Below are 19,351 nucleotides of genomic sequence, written 5' to 3'. Positions count from 1 at the left end.
TGTGTACCTCCATTTTGACTGCAGCCCATCACATGGGATCAGGATCGTGTGTGGAAATTTTTACCTCTGGTATTATATTGATACTCAAAAATGTTTTGGATTTTGAAGCAGTTTGAATTTTAGATTTTCAGATTAAGGATGTTCGACCTATAGTATGAATAGAAAGTAATATAAGCATTAGAAAACAGCCTTAGATTTACTGAGGAATTAAATCTATGTGGCTTATTAAAAAGCATAAAGGTCTCAGAAATTGTGTCATAGAAACTATGAAACAGACAAGACATAGATGTTTTCTTTAGGAAGCCTTTACATTTCTTTCTCCCCCCCCCCCCCTTTTTCTTTGTGGTACTGGGGATTGAATCCAGGGCCTTGTGCATGCAAGGCAAGCACTTTTTTAACTGAGCTTTATCCCCAGTCCAGGAAGCCTAAATTTCTGCCTACCTTGTTTAATGTTGCTTTTCTTATTTACAGCCCTAGGGTTTATTTGTTTATTTGTTAGTTTTTATTTTATTTTTTAATTTTTTTTGCAGCCCTGGGGATCAAACCCAGGGCCTCCCACATGCCAATCTGCTTTTATAGATTTTATGGTCTAGACCACAGGTCAGCAAACTACTGACCTTAGGCCAAATCCAGTTCAAATATTTTATAAATAAAGTTTTATTGGAATTCAGCCATTTATTGTTTCTATTTGTTAATATATTCTCTCTGACTACTTTCAGGTAATAGTTGACAAAGTCAAATAATTTCAACAGAGAATATATAATTTGCAAACCAAAAATATTTATTTTCAGATTTTCTCTTTCTTTCTTTCTTTCTTTTTTTTTTTTTTTTAGTGGGAATTGAACCCAGGGGTACTTAATCACTGAGTCACATCCCCAACCCCACCTCCTTTTTCTTTTTTCTTTTTTTTCTTAGTATTTTATTTCTATAAAAGGGTTTCACTGAGTTGTTGAGGCTGGCTTTGAACTTGCAATCCTCTTGCCTTAGCCTCCTGAGCCACTGGGATTACAGGCATGCACCACTGTGCCTGGCTATCTTCTAATTCTTTACAGAAAAATGTTTGCTAACCCCAGCCTATACAGTGATGGAGATAATTTCTTGTATATTTTTGCCTTCTGTTTTTCTTTTTTTCTTCTTCCTGTTACCTTCTGTTCTTTAGCTGTATGTTAACTTTTATCAGTGTTTGATGTGTCATCTCTCTTGGTATGTGGCTTTGTTTGCCTGCTGCTGAGTTTCACAACCCAAATAATTATTTTTGTCCACTTGTAAGGCTAAGGATTTTTAATGCTTAGATCAATGGGACTAGAAATGAAGTATACTCCTTGCTTTGTCACAGAGTAGCCACCAGTTGTTCACTTTAGGTCATTACTAAAAAGCACAATGATTATAGGATATCAAAAGGAATAATGTTAATGATGGTAAAGTTTTCAAATGCAGTGATGTATACTTAAATATTGGGATCAAATCCTGATTTATTCTGAATAATGATAGATTCTGTAAAAGGAGTTTTGAAGCGAGTGAGTTAATTAATCAGTTTTCATTATAAGTCATCTTTGTTTCTTATATGCTAGAAGTGAGGAGGGCCTAACGATTAATAACAATTTTATTTTATTCTATAGTAAAATTCTAATGGTACATCTGGGCTGTTATTGTTATGCTTTCACAATTGCCAGAAAGATTAAGATACATATAGAAAAGGAAGCACATATATCTTTTAAAATGGAAAAGTAGCAAGTCTCTGACTGTAACTGGATAAGGACATTATTTTTACCATTGCTCATTACTGTTTTCTCTCAATTATTTCCGTGACTTTCCCCTCTCTTTTCATGAGCATAAGAACATTTTATCGTGAAACAAAGTACATTACCTATAAAATTTGACACTTAGGCATGCACATGCATACACCATCATTTCTTCCAGAGATGAAGCATATCAATGGCTATCTAGAATTGTTGGGAGAATTCTTGTTAACATTCTGCCACTAAAAGAACTCTGAGTTTTGGGTGTTCCTTTTGTTCAAGTCTACTTTCAATTTGTGGGGTTTTGTTTTTCTTTTTCTTTTTTTATTTGTTTTATTTTGATTTTGGTCTGAATCCTCTTCCCCTGGAAGAGTAGAGTGGCTGGACTTTCTGAGTCTGGAAATGACAAAGGTAGCAGGGAAGATGATATCTTTAAGCTGCAAGTAATACAAAAATAAAGAGAGGGGTTACAGTGGTATTTATTCATGTTAAAGGGTTGATTGTGTTTAAAGTGCTGGGAACAGGATGATGCTGTGTGTTTGGGTTTGCAACCTAAAGACCTGGTGTGCTGTCCTTTCTACTTTATCATGGATAATTGAGGAAATAATGCTGAGCACTAAGGGAGAGCTTTTACATACAAAGAGTTTATCCTATATTTGAATCCTATATCCCAGAGGCTTGGGGTAATTAAAGTGTTCATTACTAGAATTCATGTTGAAAAAAAATTGGTTTGTCATTTTTTTTAAATGCCACTGAAAACAGAGAGTCATTAGTTTGCTAATGAATGAGTAGCATTATAGTTGTGAATTAACTGTAAAATAAATGTGTAAGAATATATTTATTTAAATCAGTTCCAGGCTTCTGTTTCAGGATAAAATGTATTAAATTCATTTTACCCTATTCTTTCTACTATTATAACATTCACACACACTCACACACACACACACAAAAAAAATCTAACCCAGTGCTTTGCACGTGCTAGGTGAGTGCTCTACTGCTGCACACGTGCAAAGCACTGGGTTAGATCCTCAGCACCACATAAAAATAAATAAATAAAGATATATATTTACTAGGAGAAAATGTAGGGCTTTAGGACCACAGAATGGACAATGATATTGGGGATAAGACCCAAAAGCACAGGAAATAAAAAGTGTATATCAGAGGAAACACTCTATAGAGACAACCTATAGAATCAGAGAAAATATTGCAACGTGTACATCTGACAAGGGATATAAATACAAAGTACATAACGAATTCCAAAACAAAAACAAAAAATAATCCTGTTATATATGGGCAATAGACATAAATAGACATTTCTCAAAAGAAGACATACAAATGGGCAACACATGCATAAAAAATGTATCTTATCATCAGGGAAATAAATTTAAATCAAAGCAGCAATGAGATTATCACCTCACCCCACTAAGAATGGCTAGTATAAAAAAGACAAAAAGATTAAAAGCACTAGGGAGGTTATGGAGAAAAAAATAATCCTTGCACACTGGTGGGAATGTAAATTAGTTTATCCATTATGGAAAACAGTATGGGGTTCCTCAGAAAATTAAAAATAAAACTACCATATGATCTAGCAAACACATTACTGGGTATATATCCAAAGGAAATGAAGTCCAAAAGAATAGATAAATATTTGAGAAAATAAATACTTTTAACCTGATTTAAACATTATGCAATGTATGCATGTATTGAACGTTACATGTTACTCCATTAATATGTAAAAGTTTTATGTTTTTGTATATCAGTTAAAAAAAATAGACATCTGCATCCCTATGTTTATTGACCAACACTCCACAGTAGGCAAGAAAGTGGAAACAACCTAAGTGTACATCAGCTGATGAATAAAGAAATGTGGTATATATACACAGTAGTATGCTCTTCAGCCATTAAAAAAAAGGGAATCCTTTCCAACATGGTTGGAACTGAAGATCATTGTTAATTAAAGAAGCCAGGCAGTAAAGGACAAATACTGCATGATATGCTTTAGATATGAAGTATCCTCCAAAGCACATATGTGAGATAATGCAAGAAGGTTCAGAGGTGAATGGATTAGATGATGAGAGTCATAATCCAATCAGTGGATTAATACTCTGATAGGGGTTAACTGGGTGGCATCTGTAGGAAGGTATGGTGTGGCTATAGAAGGTAGGTCACTGACCCTAATGAGTGGAGTTCTCCTTTGCTTCCTGGTGGCCGTGTCCTGAGCTGCTTTTCTCCTTCACACCCTTCCACCAGGATTTTCTGCCTCATGTCAGGCCCAGAGCAGTGGAGTTGGCCCTCTGTGTACTAAGACTTCTGAAACTATGATCCCCAAGTAAACTTTTCCTCCTCTAAAATTGATCTTGTCAGATCTGTGGGTCATAGCAACGTAAAAGCCTACTAAAACACTGCATGATCTAATGTGGAATCTAAAAATTAATTTCTTAGAAGTTGAGGATAGTATGGTGGTTGTCAGAGGTAGGGGCCTGAGATGGAGGGTAGTTTGACCAACGAGTACTAAGTTATCGTTAAAGTAGAAGGCTCTGGAGTACTATTGCACAATGCAGTGACTATAGATAACAATTACATATTGTACCATCAGAAAGCTAGAATAAAGAATTTCTAAAGTTTTCTTCAAAAGAATGGATAAATGTTTGAGAAAATAAATATTTTTAACCTAATTTAAACATTATGCAATGTATGCATGTATTGAACATTACATGGTACCACATTAACATGTATAATTTTTATATTTTTGTATATCAGTTAAAAGTTTTTTAAAAGTAACATCAAAGCAAGTGGTAAAAAGCAAATCTTTAACTCAAAATGAGTAGTAAATCTGACACATGAATAAAAACATGTAAACTAAAACATTTATAGGAAAACACTGGAATAAGATAAATCTTTGTGACTAGGGCTCAAAGTTCTTAAGCATGATACCAAAAGAATAATCCATTTAAAAACAAACAACTTTTGATCTACAAACAACCCTATTAAAGTGAATGTAAAGACAAGCCATAAACTGGGAGAAGAATTCTTGCAAATCACACATCAAACAAAGATCTTGTATCTAGCACACACTAAGAACTCTGTAATTTCAATAGTATGAAATAATTCAATTAGAAAATAGGAAAAAGTTTTGAACAGACAACTTTAGACCGAGAAATATGACAAATTAAGTATATAAAAATGCTTAAAATTGTTTGCTTTTAGAGATATGCAACTACAGGCCTGAAATGCAACTACACACCTATCAGAATGGCTAAAATAAAAAGAATTAAGAATATGGACCAACCGACACTCTCATACATTGTGATAATTTAATTAGTATAGCCATTCTGGGAAATAGTTTGGCAGTTTCCTGTACCATATGATCCAGCAATTACATTCCTGTACATTTATCCTAGGGAAATCTATACTCAGATTCACACAGAAACCTATATACTCATATGTATAGCAACCTAATTTGTAATAACCCAAATCTGAAAACAACCATAAAATATCCTTCCAGGGATAAATAAACTACAGTACAATCAGTATAGTAGACTATTACTCAGTTAATTTGACATGTTCTGATTATTATTTTTGATTTGATTTTAAAGTCAGTACGTAGACACAAGCCGTATGTATCAATGCCGCCCAGAATATATCACTGATATACACTGCTTGAATGGATCTCAAAGCATAATGATGGGTGATAAAAAGCCAATTTCAAGAGATTAAATATGGATTCCTTTTATAACACTTTCAAAATGACTATAGCAATAGAAAACAGATCAGTGATTTCCAGGGATTATTGAGGTTTGGGGAAGGATGTGACTCTCAAGAGGTAGCATAAGAGAGTTTGTTTTGATGGAACAGTTTGTAGTGTTGATTGTGGTGGTGATTACATGAGTCTAAACATGTTAGATATAAGTGCATGTTAAAATTGATGAAATGTAAATAAATCCTGGAATAGTTCATAGTATTCTGTAATGTCAATATCCTGCTTTTGATAATGTGCTGTGGTTAAATAATATGTTCTAGTTGAGGAAAACATTATGGAAAGTACATTATAACTCTACTTCCCCCAACCCCAATAGTAGGGATTGAACCCAGGAGTGCTCAGTCCCTGAGCTACATCCCCAGCCCTTTTTTGTTTTGAGACAGGGTCTCTCTTAGTTATCCAGACTTGACTTTAAACTTGAGATCCTCCTACCTCAGCCTACCAAGTACCTGGTGTTACAGGCATGCCCCCTGTGCCTAGCTCTGAGTATTTTTCCAATTGATCATGTATCTTAAATTATTTGAAAATGGAAAGTAAAAAGAAAAATGTTGAAGATTTTGAATGGTTTAGAAAATGAATTGGTTACATGCCATTAACTCTGTTAAGGTAGTTTGAGAAAAGTGATCTTCAGGGGATTTTAAAAAATGAATAATGGGATGCCAGAGAAATTTATACTAACAGTGTGTTCTTAGTATATGGCTAAATGCATGGAAAAGTGAGAAAAAAAAAAAACTCCATCATGGAAAAGAGCAGAAAAGCAAAGCCAGTAAAAGAGTGTTACTCAGTCTTTTGTTTAAAACAAAACTGCAATATCTTTGAACAGGAAGAAAGTATCATCCAGTTTCCCTTTTGAAATGACTTCATCTTTTTATCTTGTGTAAGATGCTGCAAACCATTCATGAGTTTGCTTCTGCATCCTCTCTTCTCTCCTCTTCTCGCTTTTTCTTTCTCCATTACCCCTGCCCTTCTTTTATTTTTTTTGAATCTTTTTAAAAAATTGTTCCTCTTAGACATATGTTGACAGTAGAGTGTATTTTGACATACATACATCAAATATAAATTAGGATCCCATTCTCGTGGTTGTACATGATGTGGAATTTCACTGTGGTATATTCGTATATGAACATAGGAAAGTTATGCCAATTCATTCTACTGTACATCTTCCCTTCCCTCATCCCTTCCCTTCATTCTCCTTTGTCTAATCTGATGAACTTCTATTCTTCCCCTCCCCCACTCCCACTTGTTGTGTGTTAGCATCCACATATCAGAGAGAACATTCAGCCTTTGATTTTTTGATTTGGCTTACTTTACTAGGAATAATGGTCTCAAGATCATCCATTTACTGGCAAAAGTCATGAAGTTATTCTTCTCTATAGCTAAGTAATACTTCATTGTGTATGTATACCATATTTTCTATATCCATTCATCTATTGATGAGCACTTAGGTTGGTTCCATAACTTAGCTATTGTAAATTGTTCTGGTATGAACAATTTTAAGTATGCTGATTTTAAGTCCTTTGTGTATATACTGAGAAGGGGGATAACTGAGTCAATTGGTGGTTCCATTCTTAGTTTTTTGAGGAATTTCCATACTGCTTTCCATATTGGTTGTACCAATTTACAGTCCTACCAACAGTGTATGAGTGTACCCTATTCCCCACATCCTCACTAACATTTATTGTTACTTGTCTTCTTGATTATTGCCATTCTGACTGGAGTGAGATGCAATCTCAGTGTAGTTTGAATTAACATTTCTCTAGTTGTTGGAGATGCTGAACATTTTTTCATATATTTGTTGACCATTCAAGTTTCTTCTGTGAAGTTCCTCTTCAGTTTCTTTACCCATTTATTGATTGAGTTATTTGTTTTGTTTTGTTAAGTTTTTTGAGCTCTTTATATATCCTAGAGATTAATGCTCTACCTGAGATACAGGTGGTGGAGATTTTCTCCCATTCTATAGGCTCTCTCTTCGTGCTCTTGATTGTTTCCTTTGTTGTGAAAAAAATGTTTTAGTTTGATTCCATCCCATTTATTGATTCTTAATTTTATTTCTTGCATTTTAGGAGTCTTGTTGAAGAAGTCAATTCTTTTTTTTTTTTTTTTTAAGGAAGTCATTTCTTATGATGACACAATGGAAAGTTGGTGTGCATTTTCTTCTAGTGGGCACAGCATCTCTGGTCTAGTTCCTAGGTCTTTGATCCACTTTGACTTGAATTTTCTGTAGGATAAAAGATAGGGGTTAAATTTCATTCTGCAACATATGGATTTCCAGTTTTCCCAGCACCATTGTTGAAGAGGCTATCCTTTCTCCAATGTATGTTTATGTCGCATTTGTCTAGTATGAGATAACTATATTTATGTGGGTTTGTCTCTCTGTCTTCTATTCTATTTGTCTTCTTACCTGTTTTGGTGACAGTACTATGCTATTTTTGTTACTATAGGTCTGTAAGGTCTGGGATTGTGATACCTACTGATTCACTTTTCTCACTAAGGATTGCTTTGGTTATTCTGGGCCTCTTATTTTTCCAAATAAATTTCATGACTGCTGTTTCTATTTCAATAAATAACATCATTGGAATTTTAATAGGAATTACATTAAATCTGTATAGCATGTTTGGTAGTGTGGCCATTTTGATAATATTAGTTCTGTCTATTCAAGAACATGGGGGATCTCTTCATCTTCTAAGGTTTTCTTCAATTTCATTCTTTAATGTTTTGTAGTTTTCATTGTACAGGTCTTTCACCTCTTTTGTAGATTTATTCCTAAGTATTTTTTTTAAGACTATTGCAAATGGCAAATTTTTCCTATTTCTTTCAGTTGATTCATCATGAGTGTATAGGAACATAATTAATTTTTATGGGTGCTAATTTTGTATCCTGCTACTTTGCTGAATTTGTTCTAGAAGTTTCCTCATAGAGTTTTTTTTTGGGGGGGGTTCTAAATATAGAATCATGTCATTGGCAAATAGGAATAGTTGGAGCTCTTTTTTCCTATTCATATCTCTTTATTTTTTTTCTTTTTCCTAATTGCTCTGGCTAAAGATTCAAGGAATCTGTTGAATAGAAGTGGTGAAAGAGGGCATTCTTATCTTGTTCCAGTTTTTAGAGGGATTGCTTTCAAATTTTCTCCACTTAGAATGATGTTGGCCTTGGGCTTAATGTGTGTAACTTTTACAATGTTGAGGTATGTTTCTGCTATCCCTAGTTTATCTAGTGTTTTGAACATGAATGGATGTTGTCTTTTATCAAATGCTTTTTCTGCATCTGTTGAGATAATCATGTGATTCTTGTCTTGAAGTTTATTGATGTGATGAATTATATTTATTGATTTCTGTATGTTGAACCAACCTTGCATCCCTAGGATGAAACCCACTTGATCACGGTACACTCTTTTAAATATGTTTTTGAATGTGATTTGCTGGTATTTTATTAAGATTTTTTTTTAATCTATGTTCATCAGGAATATTGGTCTAAAGTTTTCTTTCTTTGATGTGTCTTTTTCTGGTTTTGGTATCAGGATGATACTAGCTTCATGGAATGAGTTTGGAAAGGTTCCCTCCTTTTCTGTTTAACGGGATAATTTGAGGAGTGTTGGTGTAAATTCTTCTTTGAAGGTCTTGTAGAACTCAGATGAGGATTGGTCCTGAGCTTTTCTTTATTGGTACGCTTTTGATGATGTCTTCAATTTCATTGCTTGAAATTGATCTGTTTGAATGTTCTATGTCCTCCTGATTCAATTTGGGTAGGTCATATGTCTCTAGAAATCTGTTGATGTCTTCAAGATTTTCTATTTTATTGGAATATAAATTTTCAAATTAGTTTATGATTATCATCTGTATTTCAGTAATGTCCATTGTGATATTTCCTTTTCATCATGAATTTGAGTTTTCTCCTTCTCTTTGTTAATGTGGCTATAGGTTTATCAATTTTACTTATTTTTTCAAAGAACCATCTTTTCACTTTGTTGATTTTTAAATATTTTTGTTTCAATTTCATTGATTTCTTCTCTGATTTTTAATTATTTCCTGTGTTCTACTGTTTGATTACTTCTTCTAGGGGTTTGAGATGTAATATTAGGTTAGTTATTTGGTGTCTTAAAATTCTCTTAATGAATGAGTTCAATGCAATGAATTTTATTCTTAGAACCACCTTCATAGTGTCCCAGAAATTTTGATATTTTGTCACTATTCTCATTTACTTCTTAAGTATTTTTTTATTTCATTCCTTATTTCTTCTGCTGATCATTGGTCATTAAACAGTTTATTATTCAGTCTCCAGGTTAGACTTTGTCTAGTATGAAATAACTATATTTATGAGGGTTTGTCTCTGTGTCTTCTACTCCATTTGTCTTATTACCTGTTTTAGTGACAGTACTGTGCTGTTTTTGTTACTATAGCTCTGTAGTCTAAACTAATATCTGGTATTGTGATGCCTACCAGTTCACTTTTCTCACTAAAGATTGCTTTGGCTATTCTGGGCCCCTTATTTTTCCAAATAAATTTCATAACTACCTTTTCTATTTCTATGAATAACATCATTGATTTCTTAATTTCATTCCATTATGATCTAATAGAATGCAACATATTATCTCTTTTTTGTTTTTATATTTGCCAAGAGTTGCTTTGTGGCCTTAGATATGTTATTTTAGGGAAGGATCTGTGTGCTGCAAAGAAGAAAGTGTATTCAATTATTGATGGAGGAAATATTTTATGTATGTCTGTTAAGTCTAAATTATTAATTTTTTTGGTTCAGTAGCTTCTTTATTTATTTATTTGTTTGTTTATGTATTTATTTTTGTGGATCTATTCAGTGATATGAAAAGCAGGTTAAAGTCACCCAGTGTTTTTGTGTTATTGTCTATTTGCTTCTTGAAATTGAGAAGGGTTTATTTGATGTATGTAGATGCTCCATTGATTGGTGCATAAATATTTACAATTCTTAATATCTTGTTGATGTATAATTATCTTAAGCAGTATAAAATGACCCTCTTTGTCCCTTCTGATTAACTTTGCATTGTAGTCTTCTTTATCTGTTATAAGGATAGAAACCCCTGCTTGTTTACGAGATCCATGTCAATGCAATGTTTTTTCCCATCCTTTCACCTTCATTCTGTGGATAACTTTACCTATGAGGTGAATCTCTTGGAGCCAGCATATTGTTAGTTCTTGTTTTTTAATCCAATCTACCAGTCTGTGTCTAGATTGATGAGCTTAGGCCATTTACATTCAATGTTATTATTGAGCAATGAATTTTATTCCCTGATTCACTGTTCTTTTAGCATAGTTCCACCCTTTGCTAGTTTTCACTCCTTTTTTTAAAAAAAAAAAAAAGTAAAACTTTTAATAGCAAATTGATTATATTCAAATGGAAAAAGCAGATTCACTGCAGAATGATAAAATTATGAAATATCCTTCGCTCAATACATTCAGCATTTGCATTTTTTCTTTCCAATATACCCTGCCACCTTTCCCCTGTACATTTCTGTTACTTTCCCCATATGTTCCATGGACAGATTCCTTCCTCCCCACTCAGTAATACAGAAACTTCACCCCTAGGCAAACTACAATGACTACCATTAAATTTTTAAAATATGCTCTTTGACCTTCCTAACATCTAGGTAATTCCACTCCTTTCCCCTCATCACCAAATAAATAGTTAGCTTCCACTCTTCTGGACAGAGATGATGTTGTATTCCTAGATGTTCTAGATATATGTTGGTGTGAGGAAAGCGATAGTTGCAGCCACCTATATTGTTTTCTCCAATAATTCTTTCAAAGGAGATATACAAGAAATAAACTTCCTAAATTCTTCCATATCAAAAAATATCATTGTTTTACCCTGAAAATCAAATGCCAATTTGGTTGGATACAGGATTCTAGGGCAAAAGCCTTTCTCCTGAAGCACTTTTATGATGTTGCTCCATTGACTTCTTGCATCCAGGGTGCCCAGTGATAAGTCAGCTGTCAATCGGATTCTTGTGCCTCTGTAGGTGATTTCTTTTTTCTCTCTAGAAGCCTTTAGGATTTTCTCTTTATCACTACAATTCAAAAACTTCACTAAGATGTGTCTCAGAGTGAGTCTGTTTTTGTCAATCATGCTGGGGATTCGGTGAGCACACACTATCCCAAGACTAGAATCCCAAAGCTCTGGAAAATTTTCCTCAGTTATTTACTTCAATATGTCCTCTGCTCCATTCTCTTCTGGAATTCCTATCAAACGGATGTTGGCACTTCTGAATCTATCCTGTCTCTCCCTTAGCGTTTCTTTATTAATTATCTGCTTGGCCATCTGTGCTGAGAGTCACAGCCGAGTCGGAATGGCCCCTGGCATTTTGCCAATAGTATTGGTTGAGAGGCAAGCCATTAAGATGATGCTGGATTGATTCGGTTGTATATTAGACCTGTACTGTCCGCCTCGGCCTGCTACTTTGGAGTTCTCTCGGGGATTCCCGGAGAGTTCCCATTGGTTGGGGAAGTGCCGGAAGAGGGATTTCTGGTTGGTGGTTCCTGGAGGAGCCACGTGGCATTCTGGAGAGTTCCCAGGGAGCGTGTGTGGAGTGTGCTGGTGGAGTTCAGAAATAGTTTGTTCCTGCTTCAGTGGCTCGTGATTTGTGCCCAGCCAGAGTGCGGCAATCTGTACGGTATCCTTAGAGAATTCTTCCATCTCATCATCTAGATTGCTCAATCTTTCTTCAAGGATGTCTGTTCTACTACTCAAATCTTCTATTGAATTGTTAGTTCCCAAGATATCTGGAAGGCGTTTTTTTTTTTTATTTTTCCAATCTCTTCTCCCATCTCTCTGAAGATACTGATCACAGTTGTTCTATAGTTTCTTTCTGTTTCCTGGATTAGGTCTGCATCTTTGGATGTTGGTGTTTGAAGAGTCTTCCATGTTAAAAACCCTCCTACTTCTTCTTCCTCCTCATTCTCAGAATTCCATACATTACTGAAATCCATAATCTCTTCATCAGCTCCCATCTTTCCCATTACATTTGTTGCAGGAACACAGCAGACAGGTTGAATCCCGTTTCTCACATAATATTGAGTTGTCTTCGCCCTCCTTCTCCTCCTCCCAACAGTCCTCCTCCTCTTCCCCAGAGGTCTCCTCTTCCTCCATCTCCTCCTCCTCCATCTCCTCTTCTCCTTCCTCTCCCATGTCACAGGCCTCTTCTTCCTCTTCTGCCCTCACATAAAAGATGTCATCCTTGTGGGTCTCTGAGTCTTCTCCTGTCACCTCAAAGGTAGGGATTCCTTTATCCTTCCACTCCGAAAACTCTTCCTCCCAAGTCTCTATGCTCTTCACTCTGGCCTAGTGACTTTTACCTCTTTGATGAATAAGAAATGCAAGCCATCACTTGCTGTTCCTCCTGCTTCATGTTTTGAATTTACTAGTTTTACCCCCTTTTACGGGAATCCCACATTCTCCTCCTTGATTTGGTTTTTCTTTCTGTCGGAATACACAGTTTAGTATGTATGACAGGGTTTTGGCTGGTAAATTTTCATAAACATTGCAGTCTGAAAATGTCTTCATTGCATCATCACATTTAAATGCTAATTTGACCTCACACAGAAATTCTGATTCAAAGTCATTTTCTCTCAAAATGTTGAAAATGTTGCTACTGCTTACTGACTTTCAAGGTTGCTAATGCCAGAGGGTCTGCAGCCAGGGTGAGCATGGCTCCTTCATCCATCAGCATTTCTTCTTCTCTTGATGCTTTGACAGTCTTCTCTTTGTTACTGAAGCTCTGGAGGTTTTCTTCTTCCATTTCTTTTGCTGCTCCATCCTCCCTTTTCTTTCTCCTCTCTTTGTCAGGCAGTTGTATGTGGTGACTGCCATTTCTACATGTGTCATAGTTAATACCTGAGGCTTCTTCCATCCCTTCAGTGGCTTGGTAACTTTGGGGCTCATTCTGGGATAATTCCTTACCTTGATTGCTAGTGGACAACTCAGCTCGTCTATTTCCTTGCTTCTAAAAATTGTTTTCAGTACACTCAGCGATTTTAGAATTTTTTTCTTCTTTTTCCCCCAACTCTGGTTTTTGTGAAGCTAAATCTTTTGCTTCTTGCCACTCTTCCCTGCTACCACAGTGCTCTGTATCTTTTTTTTCAGATATCTCACTTTTTACTAACATTTCCTTAAGTCACTTTTCAGGGTTTCCCTCGTCTCGTAAAACATCAGGACCTGCATTTCCAACAAGACCTTAAATTTCTCCATAATAGTTGTTAATATATAATGTTTGTATTTGAAATCTAACATCCGAGGTATCTTCTCATCACTTCCTATTAGCTGTTTTCTTTTGACCCAGGTGGTTTGTTCCTGATCTTTTGCAAGTCCAGACATTTTTGATCGTACAGTCGACATGGTGCTATATTGTCCAGATCGTATTGTTTTCCCTTTTGAAGAGTAACTTTAGTTCTTGCACGCTGGCTAGGCTCCAGAAATTTAGATTTCTCAAAAAACTCTCATCCACTTGCGTGCCTCTGCCAGGAACAGACCAGTTTCCCAGAGCACAATGTGGTCTACCGTGCAGCAGTCTCCACCTGGGAGGAGATCGATGCTGCAGTGCTGCGCAGTGAACCTCACTCTCATTTTTAATTTCCAGGACCTTCTAGCTTTGAGGGTGTGGGTTGAGAAATCAGCTGAGATCTGGATTGGTTTCCTTATAAATATGACCAGTCATTTTTCTCTGGCAGCCTTTAAAATTCTATTCTTATTTTATATGTTAGGTATTTTTGTAATAACATGTCTTGGTGTGGGTCTGTTGTAATTTTGTATATTTAGGGTCCCACAAGCCTCCTTGATGTGATTTTATATTTCATTCTTAATGTTTGGGAAATTTTCTGATATTATTTCTTTGAAAGATTGTGCATTCCTTCGGTTTGTATCTCACTCTTCATCCTTCCCAATAAATCTTAAATTTGGTCTTTTTCTATTATCCCTTATTTCCTGTAAGTTCTGTTCATGTTCTCTTACCATGTTTTATCCGTGGTCAACTTTAATTTCAAGATTATGTATTTTTGTCTTCATTGCCTGAAACTCTGTCTTCCAAGAGGTCTAGTAAGTTGGTCATGCTTTCCATTGAAGTTTGAATTTGATATATTGATTCCTTCATTTTGATGATTCCTGCTTCATTTTTTCCAGAATCTCTATCTTTAAGGAAGTGATCTTTCACTTCCTATATTTTGTCTCTGAGGTCACTCCTTATATCATCCTTTACCTTAAAGGTCAGTTTAACTATGAATATTCTAAACTTCTTCTCTGATATTTGTTCCACTGTAGTGGCAATGGTTGTTGAAGTATCTTGGTTTGTTTAATGTGATTTGTTTTCTTGCTTTTTTTATGTTGTTTGTGTATCTTCCCATCTAAGAGTATGGATCTGAGACTATAGAGTTTCTACACTGTGGACTTATAGTGTCTCTGAAAGTTTCTATTATCTAACTGTTTAGGAGGAGACAAATAATAACAACAACCGATCACACAGGTACAGCATTAAACAAATAGTTCCGGCTGTGACCTCTACAATCTTTTTTTAAAATTTGTTTTAATTAGTTATACATGACAGTACAATGACTTTGATATATCATACACTTGAATCAGATGGTATATAATTTCTCATTTTTCTGAGTGTACAGGTTGCAGAATCATATTGGTCATACAATCACATATATACAAACAGTAATAATAATGTCTGTTTCATTCTACTATCTTTCCTATCCCCCCATCTCCTCCCCTCCCCTCGCATCACTTCTCTCTACCTAATCTAAGGTAATGCTATTCTTTTTTTTTTTCTTTTCCTCTCACATCTACATACATGTAAGTGAAGTCAGGCAATCCCCAAAAAACAAATGTCGAATATCTTCTCTGATATAAAGGGAGTGACTCAAAATGGAGTAGGGAGGAGAAGCATAGGAAGAAGATTACCTCTAAATGGGGAAGAGAGGTGGGAGGGAAAGGGAGGGAGAAGGGGAATTGCATGGATAGTGGAAGGAGACCCTCTACAATCTTAATTGTCCCAGTAAACAGAAATGATGTGATTAATTATTGTCCACAGTTAAAATAATAAGTTTTAGTGTACAATTCTAGATGGTGAACAGAGAGAGAGCAGAAGTGATGATGAGAGAGGAGGAGAGAAAATAGAAGTAAACAATTAAAGAAATATTGAAGGAGAAAATAATAGAAATTGGGCATCAGCAGAAAAAAAAGAAAGAGAATCAAGGGAAACATAAGTGAGAGAAAAAAATCTAAAAAATAGCTGGGCACAGTGGTACACACCTATAATGCCAGCAGCTCAGGAGGCTGAAGCAGGAGGATTAGCCAGCCTCAGCAAAAGCGAGATGCTAAGCAACTCAGTGAGACTCTGTCTTTAAATAAAATACAAAATAGGGCTGGGGATGTGGCTTAGTTGTCAGGTGCCCCTGAGTTCAATCCCTGGTAGTCCCTCCTGCCAAATTAAAAATTAAAAATTTTTTTTTGATTTTTAAAAATTTGTTCTAATTAGTTATACATGACAATAGAAAGCATTTTTACACATCATACATAAATGGATTATAATTTCTCCTCTTCTGGCTGTACATGATGTAGAATCACACGGGTCATGTAGTCATTTGTGTACATAGGATAATAATATCATTCATTCTCCTATCCTTCCGACCCCCACTCACTCCCCTCTACCTAATTCAAAGTAACTCTCTTCTACCTCACTGGCCCCCTTCCATTGTGAAATTAGCATCTGCATATCCAAAAAAAATTCAGCCTTGGTTTGGGGGATTAGCTTACTTCACTTAGCATGATATTCTTCAGTTTCATCCATTTACTGGCAAATGCCATCATTACATTCTTATTTAAGTCTAAATTATATTCAATTGTACATATATACCACAGTTTCTTTATACATTCATCTGTTGAAGGACATCTAGGTTGGTTCCATAGTTTAGCTATTGTGATTTGAGCTGCTATAAACATTGATGTGGCTGCGTCACTGTAGTATGCTGATTTTAAGTCCTTTAGATATAGCCCAAGGAGTGGGATAGCTGGGTCAAACAGAGGTTCCATTCCAAGTTTTCTGAGGAATCTCCATACATATCATACATATTAAACATCCTAGTCCTCAAAATACTGATCAATAAAAAATAACTGCCTTCAAAATATGCTACAAATGAAAAAAATCAACAAGTATGAATATGTATAAGTGTCTATGAACTATTCAGGTCACAATTAAACAGAAAAAAATGAAAAATAAATTAAAATTTAAAAAGGGTCTTCATGAAAAGTTAAAGAATTGTGTCCATTGGAGTTCAAAAGATTCTCAGTTTTCCTTTTCAGTAGTGTTATGTGTGGTAGGCTGGAGTGTGATATCTGTTCCACCCTCAGGGTGGAGTTCCTGAAGTTTAAGAATAAATCCTGTAGGTGAAGCTTCTGGAAGCAAGGATGAGACTTAGGTAGGTTCCAGCTTCTTCATTGAAGGGAGATTCATCTGAAGATATTAAATCAGCACACTGCAAGGGCCCAACAGTTCCCGATCCATGCTTGAAGACTGCCCCCCAGGAATTTCCCGGGGGTTCCACTTGCCTGGTTGAGGAGCTAATCGTTAGTCCCCTCCGTCACCTATGGATCCCACATTTCCTGGACTTTCAGGTTCAGTCTCCAAATTCAATTATTCCCGACCTGTATAAAAGGCCAAGTTGCCATTTGCCAGGAATTTGCTCCACCGGCTGCTGGCCCACACACCATGGCTACAAAATAATTCCTTCCTCTGTCCTCTGTGGGCAGCTAAGAGAGGTGTGGCTTCTTTCCTACACAAGGATATTGCATAGCTTGACTTTATTCATCAGGCAACATCTTTGATCTCTGATTTCTCTGTACCCAGTCATGTCACAGGCCTAAAAATGCAAGTTCTTTTAATTCCCATATCTCTCCACTTTGCTCTATCGCTGGTGCCACGAGTGGTGGCAGCAGTGGTGGCACTGGGAATTTCTTTTTTATTTATTATATCCAACCTACTGAGTCCCCAATCTGCTTTGAATGTCCATTATTAATCCCCACTAAAGTTCCCTGCCCTCCCACCCCATTTTTAATCCACCCTGCTGAGAAACTGCTGATCTGTTTTCTTGGTTTCATGCCACAGAGCAGCCAGTAAAATGACCTCCTGTATCCTACCATCTTGAAAACCCCCTGCCCTTGTTTTAAAAGAGTAACTGCCACATGTGTCACATTTCCTTATATTTTGGCTTTGAGGAAAGATCCTAATGAAGCATGTCAATTAAAAGGATGATGGAAAACCTTTCTGAAATTCAATCTTAATTTTCTAATTATACTGTTTTTTACTCGATTACTTAAGCTGATCTAAGACATAGGAATTAGGCTGCACATTTTGGAAAAAAATTTGAGGTGCTTAAGAAATAGATTTTCTGTGTATTTTTATTTAAGATTAGCAGAATCTTGCTCCTCATGTAAACCTAGCTTTTTTCTTCTCTCGTCATTGAAGGGAATCTTGTTTGCACTGTTTTCTTTGAATGAAATGTGTCTGTTTCATTCTCTGAATATTTTTTGTGGCCATTATGGTGGCAAAAAATATTACCAACATTATTCTGTTGTATATGACTCTTGAATCTGGATCACACATTTTCTAGAGACCACCTGAAATACCCAGAGATGTCAGAAAACTATCTCAGAGATCCTTAGTAGAATAAATAATCCTTAATTGTTTGTTGCTTTCTGTGGATTAATAGAATTTCCATTTTTTAGAAGTAGTTTTAAAATGCTTGACACAGATGTGTAGGGAAATTATAACCAAAAGTTTCAAAGATGTAAAATTCAGCCAGTTGCTTCTTTACTCATCAAGATAACTTTCCTGTTCTTTACTATATAGTAACTATTTGCATTTGCTGTCATGTGTCAGTACAACAGTCTATAAACTATGTGTCTTGATATCTTTTCTCCATTAAGTTTCCACACTTAAATTTTACAGAACAGCCATAGAGAAATTGGGTTCTTGAAGCACTTGGTAGTCTACTTGGGCCTGAGCTATTATATTGTCCTTACTACTTGCAACAGATTGTTCTTTGCTACAGGAATGTAAAAAATACCTCCATACCATCTTATTACTAAAGAAATATTCTCATTTAATATGCTAAAAACAGTATAGTAATTTCCATTCTTGGCTTTTAAAAATGAAAAGGCTTTTGACTTTCTTTTTCATGGTTATTAACTATGCCCAGAATCTTCATTTTAATTATCACAATGCAGTGCTTCACTTCTCTTAATTTACTTTCTTACTTTCTGCTTTAGTTTTTAAAATAATTTTAGAAAAATAAAACTGAATTATTTCCAAAATATCAAAATGCTTTCATCATACTATTACAAATCTTTTCTTCATTACCAATACAAAACTGGATACTGCAAATATTTTTAAACAAACAAACCAAAACTGCTTATAGTCTTATGCTTAGAGCACACACAGAGCACAATAAAGTTTAACTTATCTGGCCTGATACATTCTATGTCTTAACTCCTTCCGGTAGAAGGAAAGTTCTTAGAGAGGAGCTAGAAGGATCCTCTGGAGCTCTGATTCTTAATCCTCAGCACAAAGTATTCGTAGGTATGTATCCAGATATTCTATAAGCCTATGCTTCCTTGCATTTTATATGGAAGACATCATGGAGGAGTAGAGAAGGATACTGGACAATGTGAGAAACCTCAATTCTATAGTCTGGCTTGCCAACTACTAATTTATTTTTGTGATTGTGTATATCCCCCATCCCTTAAATAGGTTTTTGTTTTTGTTTGGTTTGCGTGCTTGTTTGTTTTGCAGTGTTGGGGATCGAATCCAGAACCCCATGCATGCAAGGCAAGA

At 35.5% G+C, this 19,351-nt stretch overlaps 1 protein-coding gene across 4 annotated transcripts in view; it reads left to right on the top strand.

The window, feature by feature from the left end:
* Fut8 (fucosyltransferase 8) overlaps positions 1-19,351 on the top strand; it is a 319,640-nt gene that overhangs the window by 234,334 nt on the left and 65,955 nt on the right. The gene's annotated exons all lie outside the window — the stretch shown is intronic.

The sequence above is a fragment of the Urocitellus parryii genome, chromosome 6 (assembly GCF_045843805.1).
Source record: "Urocitellus parryii isolate mUroPar1 chromosome 6, mUroPar1.hap1, whole genome shotgun sequence".
NCBI lineage: Eukaryota > Metazoa > Chordata > Mammalia > Rodentia > Sciuridae > Urocitellus > Urocitellus parryii.
The sequence above is the reverse complement of the archived record's forward strand: the minus strand, read 5'-3'. Positions and strand labels throughout refer to the sequence as shown.